At 44.4% G+C, this 18,495-nt stretch overlaps 1 non-coding gene across 1 annotated transcript; it reads left to right on the top strand.

The window, feature by feature from the left end:
- Nucleotides 1-17,408: 17,408 nt before the first annotated feature.
- On the top strand, nt 17,409-17,527 carry LOC142141979 (5S ribosomal RNA). The gene has a single exon (XR_012688959.1). It is a non-coding gene; the product is annotated as a 5S ribosomal RNA (ribosomal RNA).
- Nucleotides 17,528-18,495: the final 968 nt, after the last annotated feature.

Raw genomic sequence — 18,495 nt, 5'->3', positions numbered from 1 at the left:
AGGATCAGAGAAATCAGACATAATTGTAAATAGTTCCGTCTTAGTCCATGGAAAATAAATCTCTGTCCGCTTTCCCATTGGGAACTGCTGTTGTGCGGACAGGATATAAGCCTACCAAATCACTATGTTCTGAACTAGTTGCTGGAATCGCTGTTGCAGTACAATGAATGTCTCCCCCTTTGATAACCTTTACATTATTCTCACCAATTTCAGCCATTGCCCCTGCTGGTGGAACCATTCCCTTTCCTTGTCCGTGTATGTTACTGGCATGGGCAATGGCTGAAATGACTGTGGGTACATCTTCTTCCTTTAAAACATTACTTAAGACATCATACAAGTTACTAGTTACAGTTTTTACATTTTTGGTATTGGCTGTACTATCTGCCCCGACCGAATTTGTCTGGGGCGTGTTTGCGCTCAGTTCGCCACACTTTGCAACGCACACTTCCGGAATTCTTGTTTCCGGTACGCTTACTTCCGCTGACCACGCGCTCCCGTGCCACGTGTACCCTTCTTGTTGCCACAATTTTAAACAGTCATCATGTTCAATTCTCGTTTTTGTTGATTTAATCAACCGCACTTTATCTCTAACATTATTTAACACCTCTGAGTCAATACTACCTATGTTTGGGAAAGGTTTCACACACTCCCGGGTCATCTTGACCCATTTGTCGAGGTATGCCGTAGCATACGCACCGTATTTATTATACATAACATACTTTGCCGAACCAACCGGCCATTCATTAGGCAGCACAACATGAGCTATCACTAGCGTTTGCTTTGCATCCATTGTGAAAACAACCTATTTCTCAACGCTACACAAAAAGACTTTTACCTGTTTTCCTTCCAAACAGAACCTACTAGAGATTTTTTTATTCGTGGACGTTTTCAACAGGCACGTCCCCTTAAAGATATCAATGCCCTTCCTAGTTTGAGTACTTTACCACTGTTAGCAACCCATATCAATCAAGAATATCAGTGGTTGCAGCGTATTTCCTCCCACATCTCCCAAGTCGCAATCACGGCTGCACTAAATCAACCATGCGGTCCGATCACACCGCTTACGGATACTAACTATCAGTAAGCTTTGCGATTAATATTTGGGAATACCGCGAAAACCTGTTATTTTCGCTTCGAGTATGCCATGCATACTCTGTGGTGTCTCTTTATCACCTGCTCTTATTAGAACAGAACACCACTCACACAAAGGTTTCTTTATATCCTGCTCTGTTTCCAGAACAGAACCTTTGTTGTCAGGTCACCTTTTTTACCATGCCCCGTCAGACACACCTGAACCAAAGCGCTATCAATTTTAAATAGTTCCACACTGCCATCCTAATACTTAATCAAGGCCCTGCCATGCGGTCCAACCGCACTGCTCAGAGATACTAGTTATCTGTGAACATCGTGATTAGTATTAGGCACACGTGTAAAAACCTATAGTTGCCTATAGTTACCAGTATATTTTTGCCTTTATGTATTCATTCACATACACACACATAACCTTTGTTTTCTGTACAGAAAATAAATTTCCCAAACAATGGCACTATCCTTTCAGAGATTTTACCAAGTGATTACACTATGCATAGATAACAGACTATGATCATGACTGTCTACACACGTGGCAACAATACCGGAAGTACACATACTTTATGCAGGAAGTACACACACCTTATGCAATGCTATACCCTTTAAAACGCAAAACGACAATAAAAAGAAACATTTTTCTTTCTTGTCCCTAGATTCTAATTAGCGTTCCTTCAGTCTATGCAACAACGGACATTCGGTTTCGCAACACACAGTGAACCACAGGTCTTAAACACATTGCGTTCTTTCCAGTTATGCGACGCGTCCGTCAATCCACCCTTTGTTGAGGAACCGAATACCGTAAGCGTTGCATACCTGCCGATAACGTAACTCCTAAACTCACGAGCCCCCAAATTATTAAAGTAATTCTATCGTTTTCAAATAAGCATTGCATAGGCGATTGTATTGTGTTTCTAACGCACAAAATGATTTATTTTAGCAGATGTAAATAGTTAACAGTTCAATACGGGCCTGATTCATTAAGGTTCTTAAATGAAGAGGATTCTCATTTCAGTCTCCTGGACAAAACCATGTTACAATGGAAGGGGTGCAAATAAGTGTTCTGTTTTACACATAAGTTAACTACTGCCTGTTTTTTCATGTAACACAAAAATATCAACTTTAAATTTCAGTGTACAAATAAGCTATCAATTATAGAACATGTTTCCATTGGTTCAGGCTTCAGGACAGTCTAATGTAAATCAGGTCTTAGGTCAGTTCAAAGGATTTCTCTGGGAAGAGGGGATCACCTTCCCCTAACAGCTGAAAACATGTGCTTCTCAAGGAAACTGACCCAAACCAGTTCTAAAGCAACTTAAAACACAATGTCATTTTGATCATTCAATCTTTTATCTTCCATAACTATTGATTGCAGGAAGCGATCACAAAGCCGAAATTATAAGATGAGAGATGATAATGTGCAGATCAAATTGATATCAGACATGACACTTTTCCTATAACCTTAACCTTAAATAACACTGAAGTGTACATATAATCATAATATATAAACTAATAATAAACTAAATACTATCTGCTCATAAATTACAGTGTAACGGAACCAATATGAATATGAATTATATAAATAACTAAATGTTGTAATGCGAGTGTGTGCGTGCGTATTTTACCGTGCGATCGCACCATGCCACGTGTTACGTGGCGGACGGATCTGTGTTACGTGGCGTACGGATCGCAATCGCACGGCAAAACAATATTAATCAATATACTTTCGTTCATCCAATTATATGACTTCGACAGTACTTTGACCCAATAGTTGAAGAGAGGTGCATCCAGCGATGCCCATCCAGTAATAATTCGGAGTTGAGCGGGCATCCATGAGAATGATTATCATGGATGCCCGCTCAAGTAAGGTAAGGTTTTAGACCAAACTGAGTGCTGGGTGTGCTCTCGCGTGCCTCAGAGATTATATTAAGTAGGACTAGTTGTCTTTCCACTAAAAATTTCTGAGATACCCGAATCATGGAGTGGGAGGTCAGTAGACGGAAGGTATTACAGCTGGGTCCCTTAGTTTGAAGTCCCCCAATATTCGGTAGGGCAATCGTACACGTACAAAGAAACTTGAGTATTGGGAGACTGGGCAAAATAAGCAGCCCGCCCCACAAGTATTGATAAAAAAAACCTGTTGATATTGTCGAAGTCAGCAAATTGGATAAAGTCATTTCAATTAATATTGAGCAAACTTGATTGTCTTTGTCTGAAATTATGCGTAGAGCACGCTACGGCGTGGAAGGGCGTATCCAGCCGCAACACGTGGCAATAAGTTTTTACACTTTTGTATACATTCGCACAAACACACACATTTGTAAATAGTACACATTAATCGTAGTCGCAACACATAGTTATTTATGTCAAAATATAGTAGTGTTTATGTGTAATATTATAAGTTATATGCATATTAGTGATACATAAGGTTCAGGTTAAAGGAAATGTGTCATGTCTGATATCATATTGATTCCCTTTACATCAGCAGCTGTCCGGTGCATTCGGCGAAGAGATCGCACATTGCATACTCTAGTTATTGATGTTAGGGAATAAACCTTTAATATGATGCTGACTGTAAAATGCTAATGGTCTGGTTGTAATTGGAGTTTTGGCGGGAAGAACAGAGACATCCCCTGGAGAGATGACCCCCACCTTTGGATTCCTTAGATTGAACCAGCCTATGATTTACAACCCCCTGGACCTTCCTTAAACCTGGACCAATAGGAGCAAGCCACACCATCTGCATTGTTTCACTGTATTTCTGTTTGTATATAAGCAGGAGCTTTTCATCCAGTGATCAGACATCTTGTCCACAGACTTCAGGACTGAATGACTGTTCGCTGGATTCAGAGCGCCTGCGATAAGTAACAGCTGTACTTATTATTATTTCGCTTAAATTATTCTGCTACTTTTTGAGAATAAATATTTGTGCGTTCGAAACACAAATTGAGATTCGACAATCGTTATTGGATAGCGCCAAAGCGTGCATAACAATTTGGGGGCCCGCGGCGGAGGTTTCGTTGCCGGAAGATCCGCAAAACCAACGGATTTCTGTTCCGAAACAAAGGGTGGAGACGCGTCATATACGGGTAAGAACGCAATGTGTTCAAAACCTGAATTTTACTCTGTGTTGTGAAACCGAATGTCCGTTTTGCATTATCTAAGGTGCGCTAACTTGAATCTAGGGACAAAAGAGAAAACTGTTTCTTTTTATTGTCATATTGCGTTTTAACTGTATTGCATTGCTTAGCGTATGTGTACTTCCTGCTTTGCGTATGTGAACTTCCGGTAGATTTTCCACGTGGTTAAACAATCGTTTTAATAGGTGTTATACATGCATAGTATAATCACTTGTGAAAGTCTCTGAAACGTTATTACTGTTGTTGGGAATTTTGTTGATTTTCTGAGCAGAAAAGGTGTATATTGTGTGATTTTGTGATTTCAATACACTAAAGTTGTGATCTATTGTTGAATAGAGTGTCAGTTGCTGTCTGACGAGGCAGGTGCCCAACTGGTGAACGGTATATTAGGCAGATATACCGAAGGCGAAAACAAAAGAGGTTTTTGCCAAGCGCGCCCAATAGATCGCATGGTTTACTGATAATTAGAATTAGTACGAGGTGCGATCCAATCGCACGGTAAGGACAACCGTGAGTGTGAATTGGGAGAGCAGCTTGGAGGAATTATACTGGAAAGGCAGGTCGATTGTATTGACTTTGCGCTACCAGCGATAATAAACGCAACAGATTTTGTAGTAGAGCCAGGGTATAGAGGAGCTGATACCCTTGGGGGGCCTACAGTGATATTTCTGTGTTAGGGGTCCTCGTCTGGTGCGAGAAAAAAGTGAGTGGACGCGGCTAGTGGAAATACGTCCACCGGGCATTAGAGATCTCTAGCGGTAGATTGATTGTAGCAACAGGGTTGAAATTGTTTGCTGGAAGGAACAGAGCACTGCGGTGTATCTGTGTTCCACATAGAAGGTACTGTTCAACATGGGTGCTAAGCATATGCTAGGGATGGCCAGTGTACTGCCTAAGGAAGGGCCTATTGGTTCAGCGGGGTTTCTTATGTGTAAGAAATATGGTGAATACGCAACGGTTTATTGCGACACGTGGGTCAAGATGACCAAGGATTGTGTTAGGCCTTTCCCAACAATAGGAAGTTTTAATTCAGATTAAAAGATAAAGTGTGGTTGATTAAGTCAACAAAAGTGAGAAATAAACATAATGATTGTTTAAAATTGTGGCAAATGGAAGGCAACACGTGGCAGAGCAGCAAGTGCACAGCGGAAGTAGGCGTGGCGAAAAGCACGCGCACAGCGGAAGTGGTCATTGAGAAGCGTGAAGAACTCCGCGCAAGCGCGCCCCCACCACCCTATGTGGCGGGAGGAGAAAGTACAGCCGTTATTAAAAATGAAAAAAAGGAATTTGCTAAGTTATATCCTGTTTTAAGTCAGTTTAAAACAAGTTTTTCTGATGAAGAAGATGAACCCACTGTAATTTCAGCCATTGCCCATGCTGTTAATATGTTAGAAGTTCAGCGTAAGTATGGAAAAGAAGCAATGGCTGAGATAGATGAGTAGTGTGACCACTAGGAGGGATAACATCCAAAATACTGAAGTAGTTATCCCTGAAGAAAGTGAACCAGTGGGTACGTATCCAGTCCGCACAATATCAGTTCCCAATGGGAAAGCGGATAAGGATGGTGTAGTTTCTTTAAGAAATGTTACAATGCATTGTCCTTGGACTAGATCAGAATTACGTTCCATTATGACTGAATTCCCAGACCCTATAAAAGAGTTGGCTAAGTGTCAGAAATTTGTTTAAGACTTAGGAAATGCACACAAACCAACCAATAAGGACTGGCATGTAGTGTTGAGGGCGTGTCTTCCTCCCAATACTAACATACAAAAATTTATTAAAGATTGTTCGTTGGAGGAAGATGACACCTTGACAGATGAGATTAATCAAGAGAATATAGAACAAATTGGCACACATTTAGCCATCTATTTTCCAGTAGTAGTGAATTGGAGTAAAATTTTCACCATCAAACAGAAGGATAGTGAAACAGCATCAGATTACTTCGCTAGAGCTCTAACAGCGATAGCACAGTTCACTGGGATATCAAACATAAGTGAGGACCCACATAACAGAGAGGTAGCTGTAGGGGTATTAATGGATGGCCTTAGAGAAAATTTAAAGACGAGGGTACAAACCACAATACCTAATTGGAGAGGCATCACAGTAGATTCTCTTAGGGAGTTTGCTGTGGAGCATGACAAAAACCTTTTTAGAAAAAAAGAAGAGAAAAGTGATAGGTTAATGACGGTAAGTATACAGGCTCTAGAGGGAATGCATACACGACCACCAGCATACAACCCACATAACAAGAAACATAAAATAGTCAGGTGTTTCAACTGTAACGAAGAAGGACATTTCATGAGAGATTGTAAAAAGGAGAGACGCAATACACATAAGGGTGGGTCACATAAGTATCTTCCAAAGAGGAATTCACATAGACAAGAGGACTCATACCTGCCGCGCACGTTATAGCAGCAAATGCCGTGTGGGAAAGCGATAGTCAGCGCTAGGGGTCAGGTCATACCTGTAGTCTACAGCCAGTGAGGTTAACTGAGAGTCAGAGAGAAGAACCAACAATGATAGTTGACATAGCTGGTAGGAAACAAACTTTTCTTGTAGATACAGGGGCGGCCAGATCTGTGATAACCTCTCCTTTCAATCTACAGGTGACCAGTAAAACTATTCCAGCTATGGGGGTAACGGGAAGAGTGTTACATTATCCTTTAACTAAACCCACAGAAGTTACTATCGGCCCCCTGCATACTAAGCATTCGTTTCTCTTAGCTGCAGCAGCTCCTACTAACTTGTTAGGGAGAGACTTGTTATGTAAAATAGGATGTGTCATATACTGTACCCCAGATGGTGTGTTTTTAGATATACCAAAGAAGGTCGCGCATGAGGTACAGGATATATTGGACACCCTCAAAGGTTAATGTTACCTCTACCATTATAGAACAAAGTCCATCTCAAGTTGCCCCCCTCCACTGGAACAAGCTCCCTCCCTCCATCAGAACTTCCCCTAATCTGTCCAGTTTCAAACGGGCTTTAAAAACCCACCTTTTTCTTAAAGCCTTCTAGTCTCCCACTTAACTTCCTACCTTTTCTTCTACCTCTTCCCCCCCCTTATCCTTATCCTCCATTCCTCCATCTCTCCCCCGTGTCTCTCTGTCTGTCTAACCCACCCCTTAGATTGTACGCTCCTTTGAGCAGGGTATTCTCTCCTCCTGTCTTCTCCACTGTTAACTCTGCTCTCCAGCTACTTAGCCCTCCTCCTTGAGGACCCTCTTTCCCGCGTCCCCTCTCGCTCCCTCCTCTCCCCTTGGGGGTCTCCCTGTCATCCATGCCTTCCCTCTTGGACTCCGTCAGTGGCGGACCTTCCCCTCTCCCCTACTCCGCCCCTCTAGCTGTGCTTTGAGCTCACTGAGTTACTGTGATTATTGTTTACTGTACTGTGCTGTCTCACCTCACATCGTTTGTCCCTGTACGGCGCTACGGACACCTAGTGGCGCCCTATAAATAAAAATTAATAATAATAATAAAGTAAAGGGGATGGACCAGAGATTGACAGGACACTTGATTGATGGCAAACGTAGCTCCTGTGATGGTAAATCTAAAAAGTGGTAGGATAGCTCCAAAAATCCCACAGTATCCATTAAAACCGGAGGTGGAACTAGGGGTATATCCTGTTATTGAGAGGCTGTTGCAACAAGGGATTTTAATTCGTACATCCAGCACAGCAAATAGTCCCATTTTCCCTGTGAAGAAGAGTGGAAGGAGGGGCTATAGATTAGTCCAGGACTTAAGGGGAATTAATAAAGTTGTTGAGAGCCAATTCCCCGTAGTGCCCAATCCAGCTGTCATCCTTATGCAGATTCTACCGTCTGCTAGTCATTTCACTGTCATTTATCTATGTTCTGCTTTCTTCTCAGTCCCTCTTCACCCTGACTGCCAATACCTTTTTGCATTCTCCTACCTGGGGGTGCAATATACATGCACCAGACTTCCCCAGGGGTTCATTGACAGTCCCAGTATTTTCTCTCAAGCCTTACATGACTGTTTACAAACTTTCCAGCCTAGCAATGGGTCTGTTCTAATTCAATATGTGGACGATTTGTTGTTGTGCTCTGATTCTTTTATGTCATGTTTACATGATACTAAATTGTTGTTGCTCCATCTCTCACAAACAGGGCACAAAGTGGCAAAGGACAAGTTATGGCCATGTCAGACTAAGGTCAAATACTTAGGACATTATCTCACCCAGGGGCTAAGACATTTGACGACCGACAGAATTGAGGCCATACAACACATGACTCTGCCGCAAAGCCAGAAGCAAATTCGTACCTTCTTGGGGATGTGTGGATATTGTAGATCCTGGATCTCAGGTTTTTCTATTCTGGCATTACCATTGCAGGAGCTAGTCTCTTCCTCGAAACCAGAACGTGTCGTACACACAGAAGAGTCAGAGAAAGCGTTCTTTAATCTTTTTTTTTTTTTTAAAACAAGTGTTTATTAACGGTCAAAAAAGAATTAACAATGCAAAAGGATACATGTTATATCAGACAAAATATATTCAGAACATTGGATAGTGAAGTAGAAGTCTCCGTGCTTCAGAGATAAGGACCGGCATTTTTATATTTTAGAAGAGAAGTAAGAAAAGAAAAGGAGATGGAAGAAAAAGAGGAAGATAAAAGAGACGATGAGAGGTGGAGGAGGAGAGGGGGAGGAGCGAGGGAAAGCCCTCTTGAGCCGGAGGCAATGTGATGGGAGGGGAAAGGGTTACGTAAGTGTAGGGGGTATGATTATGTAAAGAGGGAGCGGTATTGTAAGTGAGACATCCAGGGGTCCCAGACCTTGTTAAAAGATTTGGCCGTATTTCGTATAATGCTAGTCATGTATTCCATCTTATGCGTATGCCAGATCCTATTAGTTACAGTGGAGAGAGAAGGGGGGGCAGCCTGCTTCCAATCTAAGGCGATTTGACATGTGGCCGCTGAAATAATGTGACGAGCAAGTTTATTTTGGTGTCTAGTGGCCGAGGGGAACCCGAGGGATAGAATGAAAAATTTGGGGTCGAAGGGTAAGGGGGTTTGAATTAACATTTCTATCAAAGCTTTAATTTCGCGCCAGAAGGGAATCAGTTTCGGGCAGTCCCACCATATATGTAAGAAAGAGCCCGCGCCAGAGCATAGACGCCAACATCTGTCAGAGGAATCAGGCAGTATCTTTTGTAGTCGAGTAGGAACAAAGTACCACCGGTAGAGAAGTTTGTAAACATTTTCCTTTATTCGGACGCAGATTGAGCTGGAGGCGGCATTGTCCCGAATTTCCGACCACTCCTCATCATCAAGAGGAGAGCCCAGGTCATGTTCCCATGACATCTCATGAGGGTCTCGAGGAGGAGTAGAGGTTGCGATTAGTTCAGAGTAGATATTAGAAATAAGGCCTGACGTCGATGCCTGGCGCAGACACAATGTTTCAATTGTTGTGAGATGTCGAGAAGTAAGACGTGATTTGGAGAGGGAGTGAAAATTGCGAATTTGAAGGAATTGATAAAATATCCGTGTGGGCAGGCCAATTTTAGTTTGAATATTCGTAAATTGGGGAAAAGTTATATCGCGGGTTATGTCATTTAGAAAACGTATCCCTCGGGAATGCCACGGAAGGAATGCGGAATGGTGTAGACCAGGGGGGAAATCAGGGTTATTAAAGAGGGGGATAATTGGTGATGGCTGCGGAGAGAGACCATAGAGTCTGATGGATGAGTCCCAGATAGTCAGAGAGTGGGAGACTATGGAATGAGACAAAGCTTTTTTGGGGCGACGGGCCCTTGGAATCCACAGAAGGGAGGCAGGAGTGAGCATCCCCAGACTTTCCACCTCTAGTGTCACCCAGACCCTAGCAAAAACAGGACCGTTCCATAGGACACATTGAGCGATTTGGGCTGATAGGTAGTATTTTTTAATATTTGGTATACCTAGACCACCACCCCGTGAGGATCTCTGTAGGACCCCGAGCCGTACTCGTGGGCGTCTACCTGCCCAAATAAATTTGGAAGACTCAAATTGGAGGAATTTAAATACATAGGAGGGAATTTGGATAGGTAAGGTTTGAAAAAGGTACAACAGTCTGGGAAGAATATTCATTTTAACAGAGTTTATGCGACCTATCCAGGAGATGAGTTGGAGGGACCAGGTGTTGAAATCTTTCTTAATTTGGGAAAGGGTATAGGGGAAATTAGCTTGGAATAGATGGGAGGGATTTTTGGTAAGGAAGACCCCCAGGTATTTTATTTTATGGCGATGCCAGGTGAAAGGGAATGTTTGATCTAGGATTGCTTTATCTGTTTTAGAGATATAGAAATCCAAAGTTTCAGTTTTGGCAGGGTTAATTTTATAGCCCGAGAAGTGGCCATAAGTATCTAATTCCAAAAGGAGGGGGGGAGAGAGGTAATGGGGTTGGACATGCTAATGAGGACATCATCTGCATACAAAGCAATTTTGCTTTCTGTGGAGCCAACCTTTATACCGGAAATGGATTGGTTGCAACGAATTCTGGCAGCTAACGGTTCGATTATAAGAGCGAAGATCAATGGAGAGAGGGGGCAACCCTGACGAGTGCCATTAGAGATTGTAAATGGATTGGAGGTTAGGCCATTGGCAGAAACCGTAGCAGAGGGGTTTCTATAGAGAGCCAAAATACCAGTTAGACACCTACCACAAAAACCCATGGATTTGAGAACCCCCCCCCCATAAATGTCCAAGAGATACGGTCAAACGCCTTTTCCACATCCAAGGCCATCATGAGGGAGGGCAATTTTCCGTTATGTATAGAGTGGATCAAATTGATGGATCTTCTAGTGTTGTCGGGGGCCTGTCTCCCTGGGATGAAGCCCGTTTGGTCCGGGTGAACCAGTTTTGGGAGTAGGGGGTTGAGCCTGGTGGCCAAGATTTTAGCGTAAAGCTTGAGATCTACGTTGAGGAGGGAAATGGGTCTATAGCCCTCACAATGGAGAAGGTCTTTCCCAGGTTTGGGAATTACTGCAATATTGGCAAGCGTGGTAGCTGAGTCAAAGGAAGCCCCCTCCAGAATTTGGTTGTAAAAGGATGTTAGAAAAGAAACAAGGTCTGCAGCAAACTTTTTATAATACTGCGCTGAAAAGCCATCAGGACTGGGAGCCGAGGAGGGTTTAAGGGATTTCATAGCCAATTTTACTTCATCTGCAGTGATGTCCCCATTTAAGCATGTGAGCTGGGATTGAGAGAGGTGTGGAAGAGGGGTATTAGCTAGGTACGACTCCAGAGAATCCGAAAGGAGATCCCCCCGGGGAGGGGAGCCAGGAAGGTTATAAAGGGAAGCGTAGAAGTCTCTAAATTCCTTAACAATTTCTAGAGGGTCATATGTTACTGAATTAGTGGAATTCTTGTGGAGTTTGTCAATAGCTCCTCGGACACGCCTCTGACGGAGCTTCCGAGCTTACAATGAATCCGCCTTGTCTGCCTTATCATAGAAGCATTGTTGAAGCTTCTGTAATGTGGATGCTGCCCGTCGAGACAGAAGGGAATTAAGCTGGCCCTTTAAAGAGTTAATTTGTGTTAATAGAGATGGATCGGGGACCAGCTTGTGCTGAGTCAAAAGAGTAGAGATACGTTGCTCTAATGAGGAGATTTCTAGGGCGGCTTTACGCTTTACCTGCGAGGCAACACTTATGAGTCGCCCGCGAATGGTAGCTTTGTGAGCTTCCCATATTACGCCTGGCGCCAATTCCTGAGTGGTGCTCTCTTGAAAGTCATCAGATATAGCTGATTTAATGTCCATAAAGGAGGAAGTATTTAAAAGCAGGGAGTCGTCTAGGCGCCATCTAAAGGGGCGTGGATAATGGTGGAGGAGGTCGAGAAGAATGTACACTCCCGCATGGTCAGACCATGAGAATGGGACAATGCCCGCTTGAGTTATTAGGGGTATCAGAGATTGGGAGACATGGATCATGTCAATGCGGGAGTATATCTGATGGGGAGCTGAGAAATGTGTATAGTCTCTTGCAGTGGAATTTTTAAGGCGCCAGGTGTCATGTAAAGAGTGTTGTAATAGCAAGGCAGACAAGGTGGAGGAGCCCTTGGAAGAGGGTGTGGGGAGGCCGCGGGGGGGAATGGAGGACCTATCGAGGAGAGGGTCCAAGACAACATTAAAGTCACCTCCTAATACTATGTGACCCTGGGCCAATCGCTCAATGTGTCGAAATAATATTGGGAGGAACTGAGCTTGGTCTTGGTTTGGGGCATAGGTAACGATGGGCGGGAGCGAAGTGTGCCCATTACTAATAGGAAGCAACCCTCCGGGTCGGGATATGTGGAGGAGAGCTGAAATGGTACCTTATTGTGAATAAGAATCGCCCCCGTTTTTTACAGTTAACTGAGGCAAAAAAAAGTCTGGGAGAATTGCTTACCTTGGAGTTGAGAGTGTGACCCTGTAAGATGTCAGCTTTTTCCCTTCTGCAGGCTCCAAGGACTATTGTGCGTTTGCGGGGGGAGTTGAGGCCATTGACGTTAATGGAAAGAAGTTTCAGGGTCATGGAGGCCAAGGTAGTGTATTTGTCGCTAGTTGACTCATCTGGGAGCTGTAACAGTAAGGGGGGTAGGACCAGGGAGCTTTAAATGGGGGGGAAGGGGAAAGGGGGAAGAGGGAAAAGGAAGAAGAGAGAAGAGTAAGCCACTAGGAAAGAAAGGAGAAAAAGAGAGAGAGAAGAAGAAGAAAAGAGTAGCCCAATTGGGCAGAAACCCTTTAACGGTGGGATCCAGACATATTGTTATTAAACATAGTATCGCTAAACAAGAGTCGTATAGGGAGCGTGGGGGGTGGTATGGATACATCTAATCAGGTTTGCCACCTGAGTCGATGGCTCTGTCTAATAAACTGGATAAGACTATTAGAAAGGGAATCACATTCACAGGTTATCCAGATGCATAGATAAGTTGTGCAGTAGGGGAAGGGGAGGGGACAAGAAAGGGGGGGGAGGAGGGGGGGGAAGGGAAATAGGAGAATGGGGGGGAGTTTAGTTTAAGCAAAGACATATTATACATTAATACAGTACAATGATACAAAACGAGAGAACTATAGTTAAAGGCAAGTAGAGAATACCCTAAAATATAAGAACGTAATAAGAACAACAACTGCAATATGTAAAATGTAAATGAAAAGAGAAGATGCCAAGCTGAAACCTATGAGTTGTTTGGAGTATAGACATTCATAGGCAAAAGTTTCAGCAAGTGTCAATTTAAGGTGCCACATAGGCAAAAAGGTTATATCAAAACCAATGTCGATATTGAGGTGCTTCTATTATAGACACCTCCGGATCGAAGAGCAAAGGAAACAATAACGTAAATTATATTAGAACATTTGAACATTTCAGGTTGGAGAGTCGTCTTGAGCTCGACGCCGAGAAATCTTAGACCACTCAGGGGCTGGAGGTGGTGACCGGTCTTGTCTTGTCTTGGCATGGAGTTAGGTGGAGGTCTGGAGTCAGGAAGAATGTTCATCTTGGCTAAAATTTCCTGACCTTGGTCTAGGGTTTTAACGTGATGAGTGGTGTTTGCCGCAAAGATTTGGAGCTGAAAAGGAAACCCCCAGCGGTAGCGGATGTTGTGTTGGCGTAAGATCCTGGTGACAGGTTGAAGAGCTCTTCTTTTTTGGATAGTAGAAGGGGCAAGGTCTTGGAAAAGTTGAATGTCCATATCTCTAAAGGAAATTGAGGTGGAGTTCCTTGTGGAAGTTAGAATACGTTCTTTGATGTGGAAGTAGTGAAAGCGCACAATTATATCACGTGGGGGTTGGTCAGAGGCTGGTCTGGCTCTGAGGGCACGGTGCGCACGGTCCATCAAGCAGTCAGAATCTGATAGACCTGGGAGTAGATGTAGAAAGAGGCCTTTGAGAAATGGCTGAATTTCAGAAGGTGAAATATCTTTGATCACGTTACGAACTCGAATATTGTTCCGCCGAGAACGGTTTTCAGAGTCCTCTTGTTTTTCTTTTAAGGACTCCACTTCTTCATTTAGACGGGATAATTCTCTGTCAAATGTCGCTTGGGAGCGACAGAGGTCGTCTGTTTTTGTTTCTAGAGTATCGGTACGTGTACCCAGAGAGGAGAGCTCCAATTTGAGCTCACTGACCGCCTTTGAGAGTTCCTGTTTGAACGCTTCCTTGACCCCCTCCAATAAATTTACCATGACTGCTTGGATCTGAGGGTCTAGCTCAGATGATGAGGACAGATGCGAGACCTCTGAGGTGTCTGTGGAGGCTTGCGACGCTTTATTTGTGGAGCCAAAAAAGTTAGACGAAGAGGAGCTACCTGAGGGTTTTCTGTTCTTCTGCGACATGCTGATTTTGTTGAGAATGTAGTGAAGTATAGTATATAGGGCAGAGGTGGTAGGGAGAAAGGGAGGAGTGTGCTGCACAATAGAGTTTAGAGAGTCATACAGAGCACATCAGCCCCAGGTAGGGCATCGAGGATTAGTGCATGATGTGCGATGGGTTCATATAGAGGCGGTGCAGGTATCACGGTACAAGTGGCGGAATGTCAGTCTTGCCTCGCAAAAGAGTAGCCTCTAATTTGTTATATTGAGTGTTAACTACAGGACAATGTAGAATTGGGAATGAGCACCAGGTGGAGCTATGTCACCGTCCGACAGGGTTTTTATAGGAAAACTTGAGAAGCTGCAGTGTTTAGGAGCTGTACACCAGAGTGTTCAGTAGTAGCCAAATACACTGTGGAGCTGGGCACAAGTTTATTATGCCTGTCTTAAGATGAGAAATTCAGCTGCACTATTCAAGCTGGCAGCTAGGTGGCAGCAGTGTGGAGCGCAGGAGAGACAGTCCAGCAGAAGTTTGCGTGTTGTAGAATTTAACTCCTGGATGACTGGGCTTACTTTGCTTGTGCAGAGTAAAACAATAGCATGTACAGGCACTTACCCCTTTCAGGGTGGATGACGCAAGGCAAGCCAGACAATGGATGAGCAGCTGATCCACAGTTCGAGAAGAGGCGCTGATGAAGAGGTAGACCGGTTCTCTGCCTGGACAACAAATTGAGGCCGCGGATTTTAGGCGCGGAGTAGGCCTCAGCAATGTCTGGGCCGTCGGATGCAGCAGGGATGTTCCAGGGAGCTGCCGGAAAGCAATGGGAGACCAAGGCCCCCCCCCGCTGACAGAGAGGTAAGAAGCGCTTCTCACAGTGGGAAGCAGTCGGCAAGAGACTCTCCCCGCTGATGCAGGACGGGCGCTGCCATTAGGCAGAGAGCGCCTTTACTGCTGAGGTTCCCTGGAAGCCAGCTGGAGTATACCAAGTTCCTCCTCCCATGGGGATGGCAGTGAATTCTTGAGGATGGCACGCTTTGAATAGCGCTAGCGGGGAACACATTCTAACAGGTTTTCCCCTAATATAAGAGAAAGGGCAAAACACTGTTAAAGTAAACAACACAGAAGGAGAGCCAGTGGTAGGGGAATGTGTTTGAGGAACACCGCTTCCCCCCCCCCTGCTAAATGAGCACGTGGAAGATCCCTTTTGGCGCCAAAGTTCAAAAGGAGGACAGGTGCAGCAGTCATTTGGAGAGAAGTGCACTGTTGATACATATCTTCCCCGCTGAGTATCACTTTGTTTCTTCTGTGTATGCATGTGTATAAGACTATGAGGTGTTGAGAGAACTGTGTTTAAGGAAAACTATAAAGTTCTCCAAACCTGTCTTATGTAATCAGAAATACTATGATATGTTAAATAACCTAGTCTGTATTTTCTGATAAAGGTTGTGGAAGTGTTTGGGCGTGCCAAACATATTGTCTGTTCCAAATGTAATGCTAAATGGGCCCAGGTGTTCTGTGCTAATTGCAGTCATTACTGAAAAACCTGCTGCAGCCTTTCAGCTTGACTAATTATACCTTATACTCTCTATATAGAGGAAAAGGAACAGAAATACTATCTTTTGACTGGTCATAGATAAATATGTACCTGTATTTTGCGGTGTGGTAGCAAAATGTGAGACAGATAAAGCAACAGGATTTCACCTAAGTAGAATGGGGAAATCGCTGTTAGCAGAGACACAGAAGGAGATTCCAGTGGTAGGGGAATGTGTTGAGAAGCACCTCTTCCCCTCCCACACTGAGTGAGCACGTGGAAGATCCCTTTTTGGCGTCAAGCTTCAAAAGGAGGACAGTTGCAGCAGTCATTTGAAGAGAAGTGCACTGTTGATACATATCTTCCCCGCTGAGTATCACTTTTATTTCTTCTGTGTGTATGTGTGTACATGTGTAGACATGTATATTATAAGACAATGATGTGTTGAGAGAACTGTTATTTATGAGAAAACTATAAAGTTTGTTAATATAACCTAATCTGTATTTTCTGATAAATTGGAGAAGTGTTTGTGAATTTTGAAACGTGATTTAGTTTTTCTTATCTTGTGATGGCAGATAAAAGCAAAACAACACGTACCAAACATAATGTCTGTTCAAAATGTAATGTTAAACTAACAAGTGAACGGCTGGATCAGGGGGGGCTCTGTGCAGCCTGCACTGTGGCTCCTGTGAAACAGCCTATAGACACCTCCACCATAACGGTAGATCCTCCTGAGTGGGCGGCTGCCTTAACACAGGGAGTTAATACCCTTGTAAATCTGTTATCTAAACCAGTTGAGATCCCAGCTACATCTGTGGTTTCTCAGGGTATAACAGTAGGAATGACAGATGAGTCATTTTCCCCAGGGGTCGGTGTATTTCCCTCCCCAGCCCTCCTGGGGGTTTCCCAGATGGGAGAGGTGGGTTGGTCAGCGGTGGCTAAAAGCCTGGACCGGCTTACCCTTCTACTGGAGAACCCCAGACACAAGCGTAGTGTTAAAAGACGTAGACAAACAGCTAAAGCGCTGTGGTCAGTGTCAGACTCTGAGAGTTCCTCAGAGGAGGAGGGGGAATTGTTGGACGATTCAGATGTGTCCATTATAGAGTCAGAAGGAAACTCTAGGCACCAGGGTATGGACGACCTGGTAAGAGCAGTTCGTCAGACCCTGGGGTTTGCTGAAGTAGAGGAGACGAAGTCCTTGGACCGCTCCCTCTTTAAGAAGGCTTCTAAGCAGGTGGTCAGGTTCCCTCCCTCAGTTGAGTTGAGGGATATTGTAGAGGCCTCTTGGAAATATCCAGATAAAAGGTCCTCTATGCCAAGGAAGTTTGGCGTATTGTATCCCCTTCAAAAAAAAATAAAAAAAGACCTACAGCCACACCACCCTGAACAAGCCCAATCTCATCTGATCTTGAAAGCTAAGCAGGGCCGGGCCTGGTTAGTACTTGGATGGGAGACCACCTGGGAACACCAGGTGCTGTAGGTTAAAAGAAAAAAAAAAAAAAAAAAAGGAGGAGGATATAACCCGTTGGAAACAGGTGGCAAAGGTAGATACACCTGTGGCAAGATTGGTTCGTCAGACTACACTACCTGTACCCGGGTCAGCGACCTTACAGGACGCGACTGACAAGAAATTAGAATCCCTGCTGAAGTCGATCTTCTCGGCCGCCGGTATTAGCCTCAGGCCAGCATTGTCCTCTACCTGGGTAGCTAGGGCCATGGAAGTCTGGGCAGGGCAGTTAGAGTCTGCCTTGCAGGATTCAGATTTACTGCCTCTGGCCATGCAGCTAAGGGAGGCAGCAGGCTATGTATATGAAGCGGCCCATAATTCGGCCTCCATAGCTTCGTCTATTTCAGCTACAACTGTAGTAGCTAGAAGGGCGTTATGGTTAAGGGCTTGGAATGCGGTTTCAGAGTCTAAACGATCATTAGAATCCATCCCGTATACGGGTGGGATGTTATTTGGTCCAGAATTAGAATCTTGGATTTTACAGGCTTCAGGGGGCAAGAAGACGTCCTTGCCTGTAAATACTCCAAGACCTAGGGCTAGGCCTAGGTTTTCTTCTTTAAGACAGCCTCCTTACGGGGGCGGGTCTGGCAGAGGCCAGAATACCAGTCCAGGGGCCGTGGAATCCGGGAGACAGTCCCGTAGGGGAAGGTCATCCTTTGCCCCTGTGGCGCGGAGAGCTTCTTCCGCCAAGCTGCCGGATAGACCAGCGGCATGACTACCACCCACCTCAGGGTGGGGTGGGAGGACGGCTGCTTGGGTTTGGCCGGCAGCAAACAGGGTCCTCGGTAGACGAGTAGGTCCAGAATATCGTGATAGAATTCATGGGACCAGCTCACCTCAGGTTTTGAACAAAATTACCCCGCTGGCTTCTGTCAAATCAGAAAGAGCTCAGGGCTGTCGATTTGCTTCGTTCAGACGAAGCTATACAGGCTTAGATTTTCCAG

This window comes from Mixophyes fleayi, chromosome 2 (genome assembly GCF_038048845.1).
Source record: "Mixophyes fleayi isolate aMixFle1 chromosome 2, aMixFle1.hap1, whole genome shotgun sequence".
NCBI classification, from domain to species: Eukaryota; Metazoa; Chordata; class Amphibia; order Anura; family Limnodynastidae; genus Mixophyes; species Mixophyes fleayi.
Note: the sequence above shows the minus strand (reverse complement) of the source record. Positions and strands in the feature narration are given on the sequence as shown.